The sequence below is a fragment of the Callithrix jacchus genome, chromosome 1, assembly GCF_049354715.1.
Source record: "Callithrix jacchus isolate 240 chromosome 1, calJac240_pri, whole genome shotgun sequence".
Classification (NCBI taxonomy): domain Eukaryota; kingdom Metazoa; phylum Chordata; class Mammalia; order Primates; family Cebidae; genus Callithrix; species Callithrix jacchus.
In genome coordinates this window covers 89,961,109-89,977,690 of record NC_133502.1, presented here as the reverse complement: position 1 = coordinate 89,977,690, position 16,582 = coordinate 89,961,109, and the positions used below count along the sequence as shown (strand labels likewise).

General features: G+C 40.6%; 1 protein-coding gene across 15 annotated transcripts in view; it reads right to left on the bottom strand.

The window, feature by feature from the left end:
* The window catches only part of TRPM6 (transient receptor potential cation channel subfamily M member 6), a 164,448-nt gene that overhangs the window by 147,031 nt on the left and 835 nt on the right, over positions 1-16,582 (bottom strand). The window lies entirely within an intron of this gene.

Genomic DNA, 16,582 nt, shown 5'->3' with positions numbered 1-16,582 from the left:
GAAAGTTCCAACACAGAGTAAATGTGATTGGAGATAAAATCTTCATGTACTTTATTTTATGCTCAATAAGAGGGACTTTTCAAGGGTAGTTTGGAATGCGTTCCATTTCTAAATTTACGGCCAACTTTAATGCCTACCACACCCACCCTCCCGAAGATGTTGTTAAATTCAGTGACCTTGGAAAGCTTGTGAAGTGTGGGACCAACCCTTTACAATCCATAGGCAGGATACATCCTATCGGTTTAAAATATTGATACACAAAAAGGAAGAAACAAACAAAAAAAAAAAAAACCATACCTCTAAGAATCATAGGTTTATTTGCTGGGCGTGGTGGCTCACGCCTGTAATCCCAGCACTTTGGGATGCTGAGGTGGGTGGATCACCTGAGGTCAGGAGTTTGAGACCAGCCTGGCCAACATGGAAAAAGCCTGTCTCTACTAAAATACAAAAAAATTAGCCGGGCGTTTGACAGTCGCCTGTAATCCAGCCAATCAGGAGGTGAGGCAAGAGAATTGCCTAAACCCAAGAATTGGAGAATGCAGTGAGCTGAGATTCACCACTGCACTTCAGCCTGGGTGACAGAGAGGGATTCTGTCTCAAAAAAAAAAAAAAGAAGAGAGAGGAAGGAAGGAAGGAAGGAAGGAAGGAAGGAAGGAAGGAAGGAAGGAAGGAAGGAAGGAAGGAGAGAGGAAAGAAAGAGAGAGAGAGAAAGAAAGAAGAAAAGAAAGGAGAGAAAGAAAGAAAGAAACTGATTGTCTCTTTAGCTCTGAAGGTTACAAACTTCAGCATCTACTTTTGTCCTTCTTAACCAGAGAGAGAAGGGATGGAACGAAAGTGATTACCAGCACTTTACAGTGTAGCAGCACAGTATAGGACATTTCCCAAAGTATGTTCTATGGATCACACAGCATATGAAATGCTCTCTCAATAAAGTATCTGCTAAATTTAAAATAGTTGAAAAAATACTGAATTCAATTAAATAGATAGGGAACACTTATAGTATCTCATTGGATGCCCCATGTGGAATATAATATTCCTGAAACGTAACATTGCAGGGATTTTCCTAATAAGCTAACTGAAAAGCAAGTACCTTTGAATACGTGGGTCTGCAGACATCTACAGTAAGGAAATAGGAGTTTGGGATAAAGGGTAAGAGTAAATGTAATTGGGGATCATGGGCATTCAATAAATCAGCTCAAGCTATAATGAAATGAAAAAAGAAAGGGAGGAAAAACAAGGTAACACTGCTTTCTTCTGTAGCCTGTAGATAATCTTTACCAGCAAACTAGAGAAATCTTGTTCTCCCTAGGAAAGTGACCCCAGTAATTGTTATTTTCCAGCTGTCCAGCTATAAAGTTTTATGAACATTCCTTTAGCTGTACTTGGAAACAGGCACTCCACAGACCAGGTACATTGGCTCACACCTGTAATCCCAGTGCTTTGGAAGGCTAAGGCATGTGGATCACGAGGTCAGGAGTTCGAGACCAGCCTGACCAACTTAGTGAGACCCCATCTCTACAAAAAATACAAAAATTAGCCAGGTGTGGTTGTGCACGCCTGTAATTCTAGCTACTCAGGAGGCTGAGGCAGAAGAATTGCTTGAACCCAGGAGGCATAAGTTGCAGTGATCCAAGATGGCACCCCTGCACTTCAGCCTGGGTGACAGACAGAGCAAGACTCCATCTAAAAGAAAAAAAAAAGGCATTCCACTTCTGTTTTTACAAAATAATAATAGTTACAATTGCTTCAAGTAAGCCCTCAATCTGTAATTGTGTGCCTAAATTTCCACATAGGAAAAAACAAAACAGAGAGTTACAAAATTACAACTGTAACAAAGCTGCACTTAGTTCTTACCTAAGTCTTCACTGTATCATTCATAGGATATGCTAAAGCAGCTCCTGGTTTTGCTAATAGGTAATATTGCAAATGGTACAAAATCCAGGAGGTACATCAGGTGATACAGGTGAAAAGTTAAAGTTCACTTGCTTACCTGTTCCCCAGCCATCTAGTTTCCCTCTCGAAAGTTAACCTCTATTACAGTTTGTTGTGCATTCTTCTAAACATAGTCAATATGTTTACAGCTCTATCATCCAACAAATTCTTACATAGATACAGGCAAATTATACATGCTGTTCTACACCTTGTTTTTTTCCTGATTAATAATGATATGTAATAACCTTACATATAGATTTGCTTCATTTTATGAGGCTGACCAGTATTCCCTAATATGGAAATCCCATAATTTACTTAGCCAAGCACCTGGTTGTGTATATCTATGTTATTTTCATCTTATGCATCACGCATACAGCATAACTTTCATGTTCATGCATATCTGGAGAATATACACCAGCAAGTAAAATTTCTAAGTCAACTCAGATTTCCACATTCCCCTCCATAGAGAGGTACCAATTTATAAGCACAATATGTGACTTATCAGCAACTTTTTTTTCAGAAGGGTTCTGACGCTATTGCGCAGGCTGGTCTTGAACTCCTGGGCTCAAGCAGTCCTCCCACCTTCACCTCCCAAGTATCTGAGATTACAGGCATATGGCACCATACCCAATTCAATAGCAACTTTTTTATTTTTATTTTTTTGAGACAGAGTTTCATTCTTTTGCCCAGGCTGGAGTGAAATGACACAATATCAGCTCACTGCAACCTCTGCCTCCTGGGCTCAGGTAATTCTCCTGCCTCAGCCTCCTGAGTAGCTGGGATTAATGGTGTGCACCAACATGCCCAGCTAATTTTTGTGTTTTTAGGAGAGATGGAGTTTCACTCTGTTGGCCAAGCTCATCTTGAACTCCCGACCTCAAGTGATCCACCCACTCGGCCTCCTAAAGTGTTAGGATTACAGGCATGAGCCACTCTGCCCAGCTGCAACTTTTTTTTAGTCACAGAGTCTTGCTATGTTGGCCAGGATAGCCTTGAACTCCTGGCCTCAAGCAATTATCCTGCCTCAGCCTCCTGAAATGCTAGAATTACAGGTGTGAGCCACCACACCCGGCCAAAAATAACAGCTTTTAAGCACTAAGGAATACACTGAGATGGGATCACGCTTTGTTGCCCAGGCTGGTCTCAAACTCCTGGCCTCAAGCAACCCTCCCACCACAGCCTCCCAAGTAGCTATGATTGCAAGTGTGAGGGGCCATGCTTGTGAGCTCTTTTTGAGATAGGGCTTCTCACTCCTGTTGCCCAAGCTGGAGTGCAATGGCGCAATCTCGGCTTACAGCAACCTTTGCCTAGTGGCGCTCAAGAAATTTTCCTGCCTCAGCCTCCCAAACAGCTGGGATGACAGGTGCACGGTACCACACACAGCTGAGAGAGACAGAGACAGAGACAGAGACAGAGAGAGAGAGAGACAGAGACAGAGTGTATGTGTGTGTGTGTGTGTGTGTGTGTGTGCATGTTTTGTAGAGAGAGGGTTCCCCTGTGTTGGCCAGGCTGATTTCAAACTCCTGAGCTCAAGTGATCTGCCAGCCTCAGCCTCTCAAAGTGCTGGTATTACAGGCGTGGACCACCGCATGGAGACTGATTCTCTCTCTTAAATACCTCTTGTATCTGCCTACCTCCTGCATCTATATTGCCACTGCCCTAGTTAAAATGACCATAAACTCTTGTCTACATTGCCTCCCAGGCCTTTCTGCTTCCAATTTGCTCTTCAATCCATTGTCTATAATAAAGCTTATAACCTTTTAAAATAAAGTGAACAAGTCATTATCACATAAAACCTTCCAAGAGTTCACCATTATCCTTAAGATACAGATTTAAAGTCCTTCACATGCTTTGCAGTGCACTGCCTATCACATCTTGGGTGCTCTGGCTCCTACCTGAACTCCTGCTCCTCCCTGCCTCCATCTCTGCATACTAAATATATTGAGAAACTTTGAATTTTCTGAATTCACCTACAGATATTCTCTACACACTGTTCTCTCCACTTCCCTCCTTTCTCCACCAACTTAGACATGGTGCCTCCTAGAAAACCTCAGGAAACTCTCAAGTCTGAATCAGGACCTCCTTCCCCATGCTCTCTGAGCCTGAGTCTTCTGTGCTTATCCCCTGCCCTGTACTGGCATGACCTAGTTAGACCCACTGTATTCTACGTCTTCAAAGACAGGGAGCTGTCTGCAGTACAGCCTGCAGAAGATACTGTATTACATGAGAGAAAAAGAAAATGTTGTGCACTCCCGGACGTCACATTAAAATTGGAAAGGAAAATGTTTTGTGGCTGAACAAGCACAAACAAGTATTATAACTCTCCAGAAGGGAGAAATTGTCTGTTTCCCAAAATATATTTGATCAAGGATTTTCTCTGGCGGTATTAAAGACTTCTTTCCACAGGATGCAATTTCTGGAGACTGTTTTCTTTCTTTCCTTTCTTTTTTTTTTTTTTTTTTTTTTTTGAGATACAGTTTAGCTCTTGTTGCCCAGGCTGGAGTGCAGTGGTGTGATCTCAGCTCACTGTAACCTCTGCCTCCTGGTCTGAAGCAAATCTCCTGCCTCAGCCTCCCGAGTAGCTGGGATTACAGGCATGTGCCATCACACCTGGCTAATTTTGTATTTTTAGTAGAGATGAGGTTTCTCCATTTTGGTCAGGCTGGTCTTGAACTCCCAACCTCAGGTGATCTGCCCACCTTGGCCTCTCAAAGTGCTGGGATTACAGGTGTGAGCCACTGCCCCCAGACCTCGGGGGACTCTTTTCTGAGAAATTTCCAACAATTATCAATTAAGAATATCCTCTCCCCTAAATAATTTACCTTAAGATTTTTATCTTAATCTTTGAGGGGTTCATCTTAACTTAAATAAAGATTTTTTATTTTAACATTTAGAATTTTAAGCTTTTTAACAGAAAGAAAAATCTTTTAATTTAAAAGATCTTAAAAATCTTTGAGATTTTTATTGTAACTTAAAGATTTAGGGTAGGGTACCGACAAGTCTTTTATTAAAAAAAAAAAAAAAAAACCCTCACATTCAAAAGAACTGATTTCCCTAAAAGTTTAAGAGGAAGAAGATGTTTTAATAGAATTAGGGCAGTCCAGGCTGGGCACAGTGGCTCACGCCTGTAATCCTAGCACTATGGGATGTTGAGACAGGCAGATCACCTGAGGTCAGGAGTTCAAGACCAATCTTGCCAACATGGGGAAATCCTAACTCTCCTAAAAATACAAAAATTAGCCAGGCATGGTGATGCATGCATGTAATCCTACTCAGGAGGCTGAGGCAGGAAAATCACTTGAACCCAGGAGGCAGAGATTGCAGTGCGCCAAGATTGTGCCCCTGCACTCCAGTCTGGGTGACAGAAAGTCTGTCTCAAAAAAAAAAAAAAAAAGAATTAGGGTGGTCCAGGAAGTTAAGACTCAGAAGTCTGTCAGTGGGATATCAAGAATCCTGAGTTAAAATAAAAAAAGAATCCTATGAGTTAATTAAAAAAAAAGAATCCTATGAGTTAACAGAGGTTGGCAGATAACTAAAAAAAAAAAGAATCCTATGCGTTAACAGAGGTTGGCAGATAACTAAAAAAAAAAAAGAATCCTATGCGTTAACAGAGGTTGGCAGATATGACACTATCATTTGCTAGGCTGAAATACCCCAACTTCTCTTCCTTGCTGGTACATATGATATTCAAAGTTCCCTTGTTGTTTAGAGACTGCCTGTACTTTCAGTTCAATTCAGGAAGGAAAGGGAGCACAGCTGCCCACATGACGCCTTTTTTAAGTCCCTGAGGAGCGCAACTCTAGAACAGGTTTCCATTTTCACTGGATTTTGATTTTGAAGAAGTTTCTTTGATATTTAATTTCCTCTGATATTGTAAGGTATGAAGAAATATATTTTATCCATAAGAAAGAGACTTTGAAATTACCCAAGAAAGCAATCATAAAAGGGAGATTAAACAAAAGCAAAGCAGTTTTTCTTTTCTTTTTTTTTTAAGAATGTGTCACTCAAATGCTCATAATATTTTGTAATTGTATTTTCTTTTCTAAGACAGTCTCGCTCTGTCACCCAGGCTGGAGTGCAATAATGCAATCTTGGCTCACTGCAACCTCTGCCTCCCGAGTTCAACTGATTCTCCTGCCTCAGCCTCCCAAGTAGCTGGGATTAAAGGCATGCACCACCATGCTCAGCTAAGTGGTGCTCAGCTAATTTCGTGTGTGTGTGTGTGTGTGTGTGTGTGTGTGTTTGTGTGTGTGTGTGTTTTTAGTAGAGTCAGTGTTTCGCTGTGTTGGCCAGGCTGGTCTCAAAATCCTGAAATCAGGTGATTCACCCACCACAGCCTCCCAAAATGCTGAAATTACTAGGCATGAGCCATTATGTAATTGTATTATAAGAAGGAATATTTTACTTTAGCCACTTCCAGTTGCAAATCCAGGACACCAAATAAATATATAATTATTAAAACCACCATCATCATCTGTATGTTAGAGAACAAAACTGATAAAACACTGGAATTCAGAGATCTTTACCTGCATTATACAGCAGCTCTTCCCTTCAGTTAAGCTTGAAGGAGGGCTGGGTGTGGTGGCTCGTGCCTGTAATCCCCACACTTTGGGAGGCCAAGGTGGGCAGACCACCTGAGGCTAGGAGCTGAAGACCAGCCTGGCCAACATGGTGAAACCCCGACTCTACTAAAAATACAAAATTCAGCCAGGCATGGTAGCACATGCCTGTAGTTACAGCTACTCAGGAGGCTGAGGCAGGGGAATATCTTGAATCTGGGATGTGGAGGTTGCAGTGAGCTGAGACTGTACCACTGCACTCCAGCCTGGGTGACAGAACTTGACTCAATCTCAAAAAACAAAAACAAAAAAAAGAATAAAGATGCAGTCTATAAAGTCTTATGTTAATCATTATTCCCTCCTAGTTTGCCTTTCTTAAGACTGTCTTAAAAATACTAGTTAATTTTAGAAAGATTTTAAAATTTAAAGACTTTGGACCCTATTCTCACTACTTGCTTGATCTTGGGGTGAAAGAACAAAAACTGCCAGATAAGGACAAAGGTTAAAATTCGATTTATTTTGTTTTAACATCCCTCTAAAGCAGACACTAACAGTGGTGACAAAGGTTAGAAAGGATTAACTTCAACAGGCCAAGGATCTGTGAAGTTCCCTGTGAACTTAAGCTTATCTAAGAAGAAAATTCTCAACAGGCGTGGTGGCTCATGCCTGTAATCTCAACACTTTGAGGGGCTGAGACAGGTGGATCACCTGAGGTAAGGAGTTCAAGACCAGCCTGACCAACATGGAGAAACCCTGTCTCTACTAAAAATACAAAATTAGCTGGGCATGGTGACACATGCCTGTAATCCCAGCTACTCAGGAGCCTAAGGCAGGAGAATCACTTGAACACGGGAGGTGGAGGTTGCAGTGAACCAAGACCGGGCCATTGCACTCCAGCCTGTGCAACAGTAGTGAAACTCTGCCTCAAAAAAAGAAAAGAATAAAATTCTCTTTTTTGAAATTATAAGACTCAATTTACAAAAACTTCTTGGCCCTTTTAAAGATCAATACGAGATATCTACTTACCCGCCGCCCAAAAAAAGATGTTTTCATATTCAAAGGCCAACCTGGTCTGTAATATATTAGCTGCAGGGTAACTATTTATTTATTTATTTTGAGAAGGATTTTCACTCTTGTCACTCAGGCTGGAATGCAATGGCATGATCATGGCTCACTGCGACCTCCGCCTCCCAGGTTCAAGCAATTATCCTACCTCAACTTCCCAAGTAGCTGGGATTACAGGCAGGCATCACCATGCCTGGCTAATTTTTTTTTTTTTTTTTTTTTTTTTTTTTGTATTTTTAGTAGAGACAGGATTTCACCATGTCAGTCAGGCTGGTCTTGAACTCCTGACCTCAGATGATCCAACCACCTCAGTCTCCCAAATTGCTGGGATTATAGGTGTGAGCCACTGTGCCCAGCCAGGGTAACGATTTATTCAGCACTTTCTATGTGCCCACCTGGACAATATAAAACATTTTATTTATTAACGCACTTAAATTGCACGAGTACCTGGGTGTAGTTATTAACCTCATATTATGAATGAGGATACTGAATCTTAGACAGGTTGAGTAATTTCCCTAAGGGACACAACAGCTCATAAAAGTGACATCAGGATTCATATATAGGCCGTCTGATTTGGGTTCATTCCCTCAGCAACTTCACTTTACCATCACTTACCCACACCACTTGTGCTAATACCAATCCCTGAAGCCGTATAGTGTTTTAAGGTTGGCCAATCTTTTTCCTGAATATCTGATCATCACACAAATCTGGTACATAATAATAATGGGTGAGACCAAGTATATAAAATGTCCTGAAAAACATCTGCCAAATAGCATGTTCTCCATAAGAAGCCTTGGGCCCTTAGAGATACTGGAAGAGTCATGAACTCTTAGAAACTGTATACTAACTTTTATGTGGATGTGTACATTTTCCAGGAGATAATCTGAAGCGCTGGATCAAAAATAAGTGCCACACAAAGGACCTACATAGTTCTCCAAAGAACAAATGGCTAACAAGCCCATGAAAAGATGCTCAAAATCATTAGTCATCAGGGAAATGCAAAACCATGAGGTACCTCTTCATACCCACTAGGAGACTATGCTATAATAAAAAAGTCAGACAATACAAAGAATAGGGAGAAACTGGAACTATCATGGATTGCTGGCGATCATGTAAAATGACAGAGTTGCTTTGGAACAAATTCTGGCAGTTCCTCAAAAGGCCAAACACAAGAGTTATCATATGACCCAGAAATGTGACTCCTAGATATTGCCCCAAAAGAAGTGAAAACATATGTCTACACAAAAACTTGTATATAAATGTTTATACCAGCATTATTCATAATTGTCAAAAAGTAGAAACAACCTGAATATCCATCAACTGATTAATGGACAAATAAGATAAGAGGTAGCCACAGGAAAAAAGTCCCTGGGATCAAGTGGGCCATGGGACCAATATGGGGAGCTGCCTGGAGACCATGTGATGGCATTGCTCCAGAGAAGGAGCTCACAGAGTCCCACACGCACTATGGATTAAAAGCAGCTACAGCAAGGTGCCATTTTTAGAGCCCAGCCCCCACCAGACTGCATCCTGTCTTGGGGCTCAACAGCTCTGCATCTTCACATCCCTGGAGCCTCATTGACATCCCCTGCCCACAGCCACCTCCACTGCTTGCTGCTGCCTACAGGGCTAAACCATGAGCCATTAGCAGTGACCCCACCATGCTCAGTGCTGGGGTCACCACACATTTAAAAGTGCCCTGAGGAAAGGCAGCCTCATTGAAAGCCACAATCCTGAGCCAAGCTAGCTTTCCCCTGCTGCCTATTTATAGCTGCTGCCACTGAAACAACTCTGCACTCCCCAGCAGCAGGGCCACAATGTGGCCGCTGCCACCCCAATTCAAGCATTCTGCCAGGGGACTGGAGATCACCTCTCCTACCACAGCCAGCGACTACAGGCACCATAAGGGACCTGAGGAGAAGCCCACCCTGCCCAGCTCCACCCCACCCAGTGCTGGAGCATACTATCCAGGGGCCTAGGGATCACCTGCCCCAACCACTGCACTTGGCACCTGAGCACTCCTCCCAGGAGCCTGACAACAGACCCACCTGACCTGCCACTACCACCACAGCTGGCACCCATACGCACCACCTGCAGGCCTGGGGACTGACCCACCTAGCCCATCATACCCACTGCTAACACCAGCATGGATCACTTGGGAACCAGAGGATTGTCTCACCACTGCTACTTATACCACACCCACTGTCCAGGGGCTCAAGGACATACCTACCTGCCTATCCCACCACTGCCACTGCCAGCAACCAAGAAAGCCACCTGCAGGCCCAAGAATCAGCTCACCTGGCCCCACTAACACCAGTGCCAGCATATGCCACCCAGGGGCCCACGAACTGGCAAATTCAGCTCACTGCTATCACCACTGGGGCCCAAGGACTGGCCCACCATATGTCCCCATCGCCAGCAAAACTTCACCACAGCCTCCACTAACAATCACACCCGAAGCCACTGAGCAAATCTCAGACACTGCTGACACTGTTTACAGCTGAAGAAATCATACAGATACTACACTACTGCACATACACAGAATCAAAGCCAAAGTGCCCTACCTAAACACCAACACCAACACATAAATACCTTCAGAATATAGTCCTCCCCAACACAAGCAAATTCAAAAGATGGGAAGAAGCAAATGGTTATGCCAGATGCACAGATATCAATATAAGGACACAAGAAACATGAAAAAACAAGGAAATGTGATACTTTCAAAGGAATACAGTAATTATCCAGCAATAGATTTCTTTTTCTTCTTTTTTTGTTCTAAGTCACCATTGTCTGTAAAAGATATATCCAGCAATAGATTTCAATGAAGAAATTCATAAAATCCAGGAAAAAGAATTCAAACTAGTGGCATTAAAGAAGCTCAGCCAGGTGTGGTGGCTGATTCCTATAATCTTAGGAAAGCCAGCCTCATTTAAAGCCATAACTCCCACACACATATTTGGTCACAGAAGTCCTCTGTGCTGATCATTGCGGTGTAAAAGTAGAAGAGAAATGAGTATTTTTTCCCAACACAGACAAAAAAAAGAAAAAAGAATTTAAAAGAATAAAGTCTACGTGACATATGAGGCACCATAAAACAAAAATTTTGGGGCTTTAGAAGGTGAAGAGAAAACAAAAGGAATAGAAAACCTATTTAATGAAATAATAGCTGAAAACTACCCAAGTCTAGCAAGATATTTAGACATCCAGAAACAGGAATTACCTCAGAGATTGCCCAAAAGATACCATTCAAAAAGATTTTTTCCAGGGCACATTATATTCAAACTGAGAGAATTCTAAATTCTAAAAACAGTAAAAGAAAAATGTCCAGTGATTTATACATGAACCCCCATCAGACTGACAGCAAATTTCTCAACAGAAACTTTACAAGCCAGGAGAGAAAGAAATAATATATCCAAAATTCTGAAAAAAAGTGCTGCCATCCAAAGATACTATTCCCAGCAATGCTATCTTTCATAAATAAATGAGAAGTAAAGTCTTTCCCAGAAAAGCAAAAGCTGAAGAAATTCATCACCACTAGACCAGTTCTATAAGAAATGTTTAAGTAGGTCCTGCACATAGAAGCAAAACAACAACATCTACCATCATGAAAATACCCAAAAGTATAAAACCCACTAGTAGGGCAAACACACAAATAAGGAAGAGAAAGTGCTCAAATGTTACCACTACAGATTACCACCAAACCACAATGATAAACAATAAGAGAAAAAGAGGAACGAAGGATATACAGAACAACCAGATATTAATTAATAAAATGACAGGAATAAGTGCTCCCAGATCAGTAATAACCATGAAAGTAAACTGTTTAAATTTTCACTTAAAACATATAGACTGGCTGAATGGATTGGAAAAAAACAATGACCCTGGCTGGGAGTGGTGGCTTGCACTTTAGGAGGCCCAAATGGGAGGATCGCTTGAGGCCAGGAATTCAAGACCAGCCTTGTCAACATTGCGAGACCCCATCTGTATTAAAAAAAAAAAAAATCTAATTAAAAAAAAAAGATCCAACTACATGCTACTTGTAAGAAATTCATCTCACCTACAAAGACAGATATAGACTGAAAGTAAAGGAATGGAAAAAGATATTCCATGCAAACAGAAACCAAACATAAGCATAAATAACCATATTTATGTCAGATCAAACAAACTTTAAGTAAAAAAAAGTTAAAAGAAACAAAAAAGATAATTATATAATTATATAAAGCAATAAATTCGACAAGAAGTTATAACAATTCTAAACATACATGAGTACCCCAATATATAAAGCAAAATATATTTCTTTAAATTTTACTTTAGGTGCATACTATATCTGGTATTTCTCCCCATGTTATCCCTCCGCACCCTCCCCTACCTCCCCACCCCACAGTGTCTCTCTCCTACCCCCGCCAACTGCCCCCAGTGTGTGATGCTCCTCTCCCTGAGTCCACATGTTCTCATTGTTCAACACCCACCTATGAGTGAGAACATACAGTGTTTGGCTTTCTGTTCTTGTGCCAGTTTGCTGAGAATGATGGTTTCCAGATTCATCCAAGTACCTACAAAGGACATGAACTCATCATTTTTAATGGCTGCATAGTATTCCATGGTGTATATGTACCACATTTTCTTTGTCCAGTCTATCATTGATGGGCATTTGGGTTGGTTCCATGTCTTTGCTATTGTACACAGGGCTGCAATGAACATACGTGTGCATGTGTCTTTGTAGTAGAACGATTTATAGTTCTTTGGGTATATACCCAGTAATGGGATTGCTGGGTCAAATGGAATTTCTATTTCTAGATCCTTAAGAAATCGCCACACCGTCTTCCACAATGGTTGAACTAATTTACACTCCCACCAACTGTGTAAGAGTGTTCCTATTTCTCCACATCCTCTCCAGCATCTGTTGTTGCCAGATTTTTTAATGATTGCCACTCTAACTGATGTGACATGATATCTCAGTGTGGTTTTGATTTGCATTTTTCTAATGACCAGTGATGATGAGCATTTTTTCATGTTTGTTGGCCTCATATATGTCTTCTTTTATAAAGTATCTGTTCATATCCTTTGCCAACTTTTGAATGGGATTGTCAGCTTTTTTCTTGTATATCTGTTTTTGTTCTTTGTAGATTCTGGAATCAGCCCTTTGTCACATGAGTAGATTGCAAAACTTTTTGCCCATTTTATTGGTTGCTGGTTCACTCTAATGACTGTTTCTTTTGCTGTGCAGAAGCTCTAGAGTTTAATTAGATACCATTTATCTATCTTGGCGTTTATTGCCATTGCTTTTGGTGTTTTAGTCATGAAGTCCTTACTTATTCCTATGTCCTTGATGGTTTTGCCTATGTTTTCTTCTAGTGTTTTTATGGTGTTCAGTTTTATGTGTAAATCTTTGATCCATCTGGAGTTAATTTTAGTGTAAGGTGACAGGTAGGGGTGCAGTTTCTGCTTTCTGCACATTATCCTACCTCAGCATCTCCAGAGATTACAGGCATGCAGCACCACACCTGGCTAATTTTTTTGTATTTTTAGTAAAGACAAGGTTTCACCATATTGTCCAGGCTGGTCTCAAACTCCTGACCTTCTGATCTGCCCACCTTGGCCTCCCAAAGTGCTGGGATTACAGGCATGTGCCACTGCGCCTGGCCTGCTCAATTTTTAATGATGATGATTTTATACCAAGAGAAAAAGAGATGTGATTTCATATTCGCACTCTAGGAGAGAAAAAACGAGTTAACTAAAGCTGAAACTGAGCTCAGTTTCATTGAGAAGCATCTCACTATCCCTTTCTATCTCAAAAATAAAAGTTTTATTTACTGTATATTTCTAGATTCTGGAACAGAACACACAACACACAGTATTTGTGACTGGTCATGATGAGAAAATGCTACACCCATGATCTCGATCACTCCAGCTCATCTTAACACACTATTCAAGAAAGCACTAATGTATATTGACATGGAAAAATCTCCAGGAACTACTGTTAAGTGAAACAAGTTACAGATCAATATATAAAATATGATTCAATTTATTTAAAAACACATGCAAAGCCAGGCACGGTGGCATATGTTTGTAATTCCAGATACTTGAGAGGTTGAAGTAGGAGGTTCCCCTGAGCTCAGAAGTTCAAGACTAGCATGGGCAATAATGAGATTCCATCTCAATAAAATAAAATTAAATTAAATTAAACTAAAGCACATGCACGAATCAAAATAAATACATCTGTATGTGAAAGTACACCTAAATAATATGCTCCAAATTCAACAGTTTGACTACCTCTGGATCAGAGGGGGAGTGGTTGAGGGGTAGAAAGCAAACTTTCTATTTGGATTTCTATCTGTAGTATTTGAATTATTTACAACAAAAAATTATTTTTGTATTGTTAGTGGAAAAAAAATTTTTAAGGAAAAAACATCTGGACAATTCTTTTCTGTGATACAGAATCAAGGAAAAAAATACATTCAATTCTGTTAACCTAACATATACCTTTTCTTAGAAACCTACTGGAGAATATGCTCCATCGAAATGATAGAAGAAATCAAAAATGACTAAAGTGTGGGATACAGAAAACAGGAACCAGCATAACAGCGATGCAAAGTGAATCAATCCCCAAATGATGGTGAAGAGAGAGCCCAACATAATAGCTGTACATCAAACATCAAGAGCAACCAGTCTGAACTGGCAAAGCAGATAAGAATGCTGTGTTAGAAATAAAACTGATTAAAATAGCTGTTGCATTGGACCTCTTGAGAGAAGATTTAAATAACAGGCAAATAACTTGTAATTAAATTGGTGAAAACGCTGCAAACACAGAGAGACAACTCTGAGAACAAACAAGAAAGAAAGGGAAAGTAATGATTGTATGCTATATAACTCAGCTCTAAATAGCATATAGGGAGGCAAAATAACGTTAACCTAAGAACTAAATATTGACCTAACCAAAAATTATGAGATAACTATATTCAGAGGATCTATAGAAGGAACAGGTAGGATGCATGTAAGTGATAGTGGCAGGAAAGCAGAAGAGTTAAATCCACACATTTCATGCAGGAAAGCTAATACATGATGAGTAAACCTGAAAAACTAAGAAGAGGCAATTACAAGGAATATCTAGAGATATAGACAAACAGTAACTAGCTAAATAAGATGAACATGATTACCTCTCTTAAAAGGTAAGAAATGATGGAGGGTTCTACTATTTTCAGAAATTAACTTTATTGAAGTAATTGATTCTGAACAATGAGTACACAAAACTTTAATAAAACCAAGAAGAAAAAAAGGCACTACTGAGACTCACATCATAATATTTTACCAAACAGTGATGGATTTTAGAGCAAACAGTTGCCATGTAGACTTCTGATGTGCCACAAAGAAACAACAGAGTTATAAGTAGGATGGTCACTTTGAGTTCCAGCATGGTTATGATTCTACCACAAGTATAATGAAAGTCACCCAGATTATTTGGGCTGTTTATACTGAAATCTTATGATTTAAAACACAGTGAGGCCAGGCATGGTGGCTCAGGACTGTAATCTTGGCACTTTTGGAGGCCAAAAAGCATTGCTTGAGCCCAGGAGTTCAAGACCAGCCTAAGCAACACAGTAAGACCCCAGCTCAAAAAAAAAAAAATAAAATAAAAAGTAAGAAATTTGAGGCCAGGCACGGTGGCTCATGCCTGTAAGTCTACCACTTTGGGAGGCTGAGGCAGCTGGATCACAAGGTCAGGAGTTCAAGACCAGCCTGGCCAAGATAGTGAAACCCTGTCTCTACTAAACATGCAAAAAATAGCCGGGCATGGTAGCAGGCACCTGTAATGTCAGTTACTTGGGAGGCTGAGGCAGAGAATTGCTTGAACTTGGGAGGAGGAGGTTGCAGTGAGCTGAGATAGTGCCACTGCACTCCAGCCTGGGCAACAGAGCAAGACTCTGTCTCAAAAAAAAAAAAAAAAAGAAAGGAAAAAGAAAAAAAGAAATGGGGGGGAAAAGAGTGAAGCCATATTTCACACACAGTATTTACCAAATTCCTGATAGTTTTGGAGTAGATGTCTTAACCAAAAAATTAACTATGATAGAGAATTGTAAATAGGCAAGATAAAACCAAAACTTGTGGCAAATTGCAACATATTGCATGGTTCTTTCCCTTCTCCTCTGGGATAATCATCTCAAATGCTGTTCATGTCCTTGTCTATCAAGACAAGTTTAATACTATCAAAGGGTACTAGTCCCCAGTTTTGGCCCAAAAAAACAAAACTACTCATGCTCACTCCTACCCCAGATGGTTACCACGCCTGGTGAGAAACATAAGAAACAGCCAGATTCTTAAAGTCAAGGCCAGATTCCAGTCTGGCCAAAATAGCTACTGCTTTAACAGTCCTGTAAGAACCCAAAGCAGACCACAGTGAAACATCAAAAGTTGTATACAGGGGGAAAGAAATTGAATAACTCGTTTCCCACTTTAGCAATTAAAGGTGATCATTTCTCCCTAGAACAAATAATCACAATCATGTGTATGACTAGAATATCCATGTTCTCAGTGTCTTAAAGCACTGACCTGAGTTAAAATCTCAAATCTACTTTTCTCCTTTGGCTTCATTTTCCTCACCTGTAAACCGGTGGGGATATAGGAGAGAAAGGATACTTGGGCTTTATAGGATTACTGCCAGGATGAAATAACTAAGAATCGCAAACTCTTACAACCCGTTAAATAGCTTAGGCATTATTCTAAGTGTAAATGACATAACAGCATTTCTTTTCATCCTGAAACTGCAAATCGTATTATCCCATTTTCCAGATGAGAAACCCGAAGCACAGAGGTTAACTCGCCCAAGATCCCAGGTAGTGATGTGGATGGGATGCTAATTCAGGCCACCTGGCTCCAGAGCAGGTGCTCTTATCAGAGCTGGCTGAAACGAGCTAACGTTTGCTAAGCAGCCTGTACTGCTCCTGAAATACAACGTGCTCAATAAATGATGTTTATTTTTCAAACGTAGTGTGAGAAACTCCAGATAAAATAGGCGAGACCAAGGAATG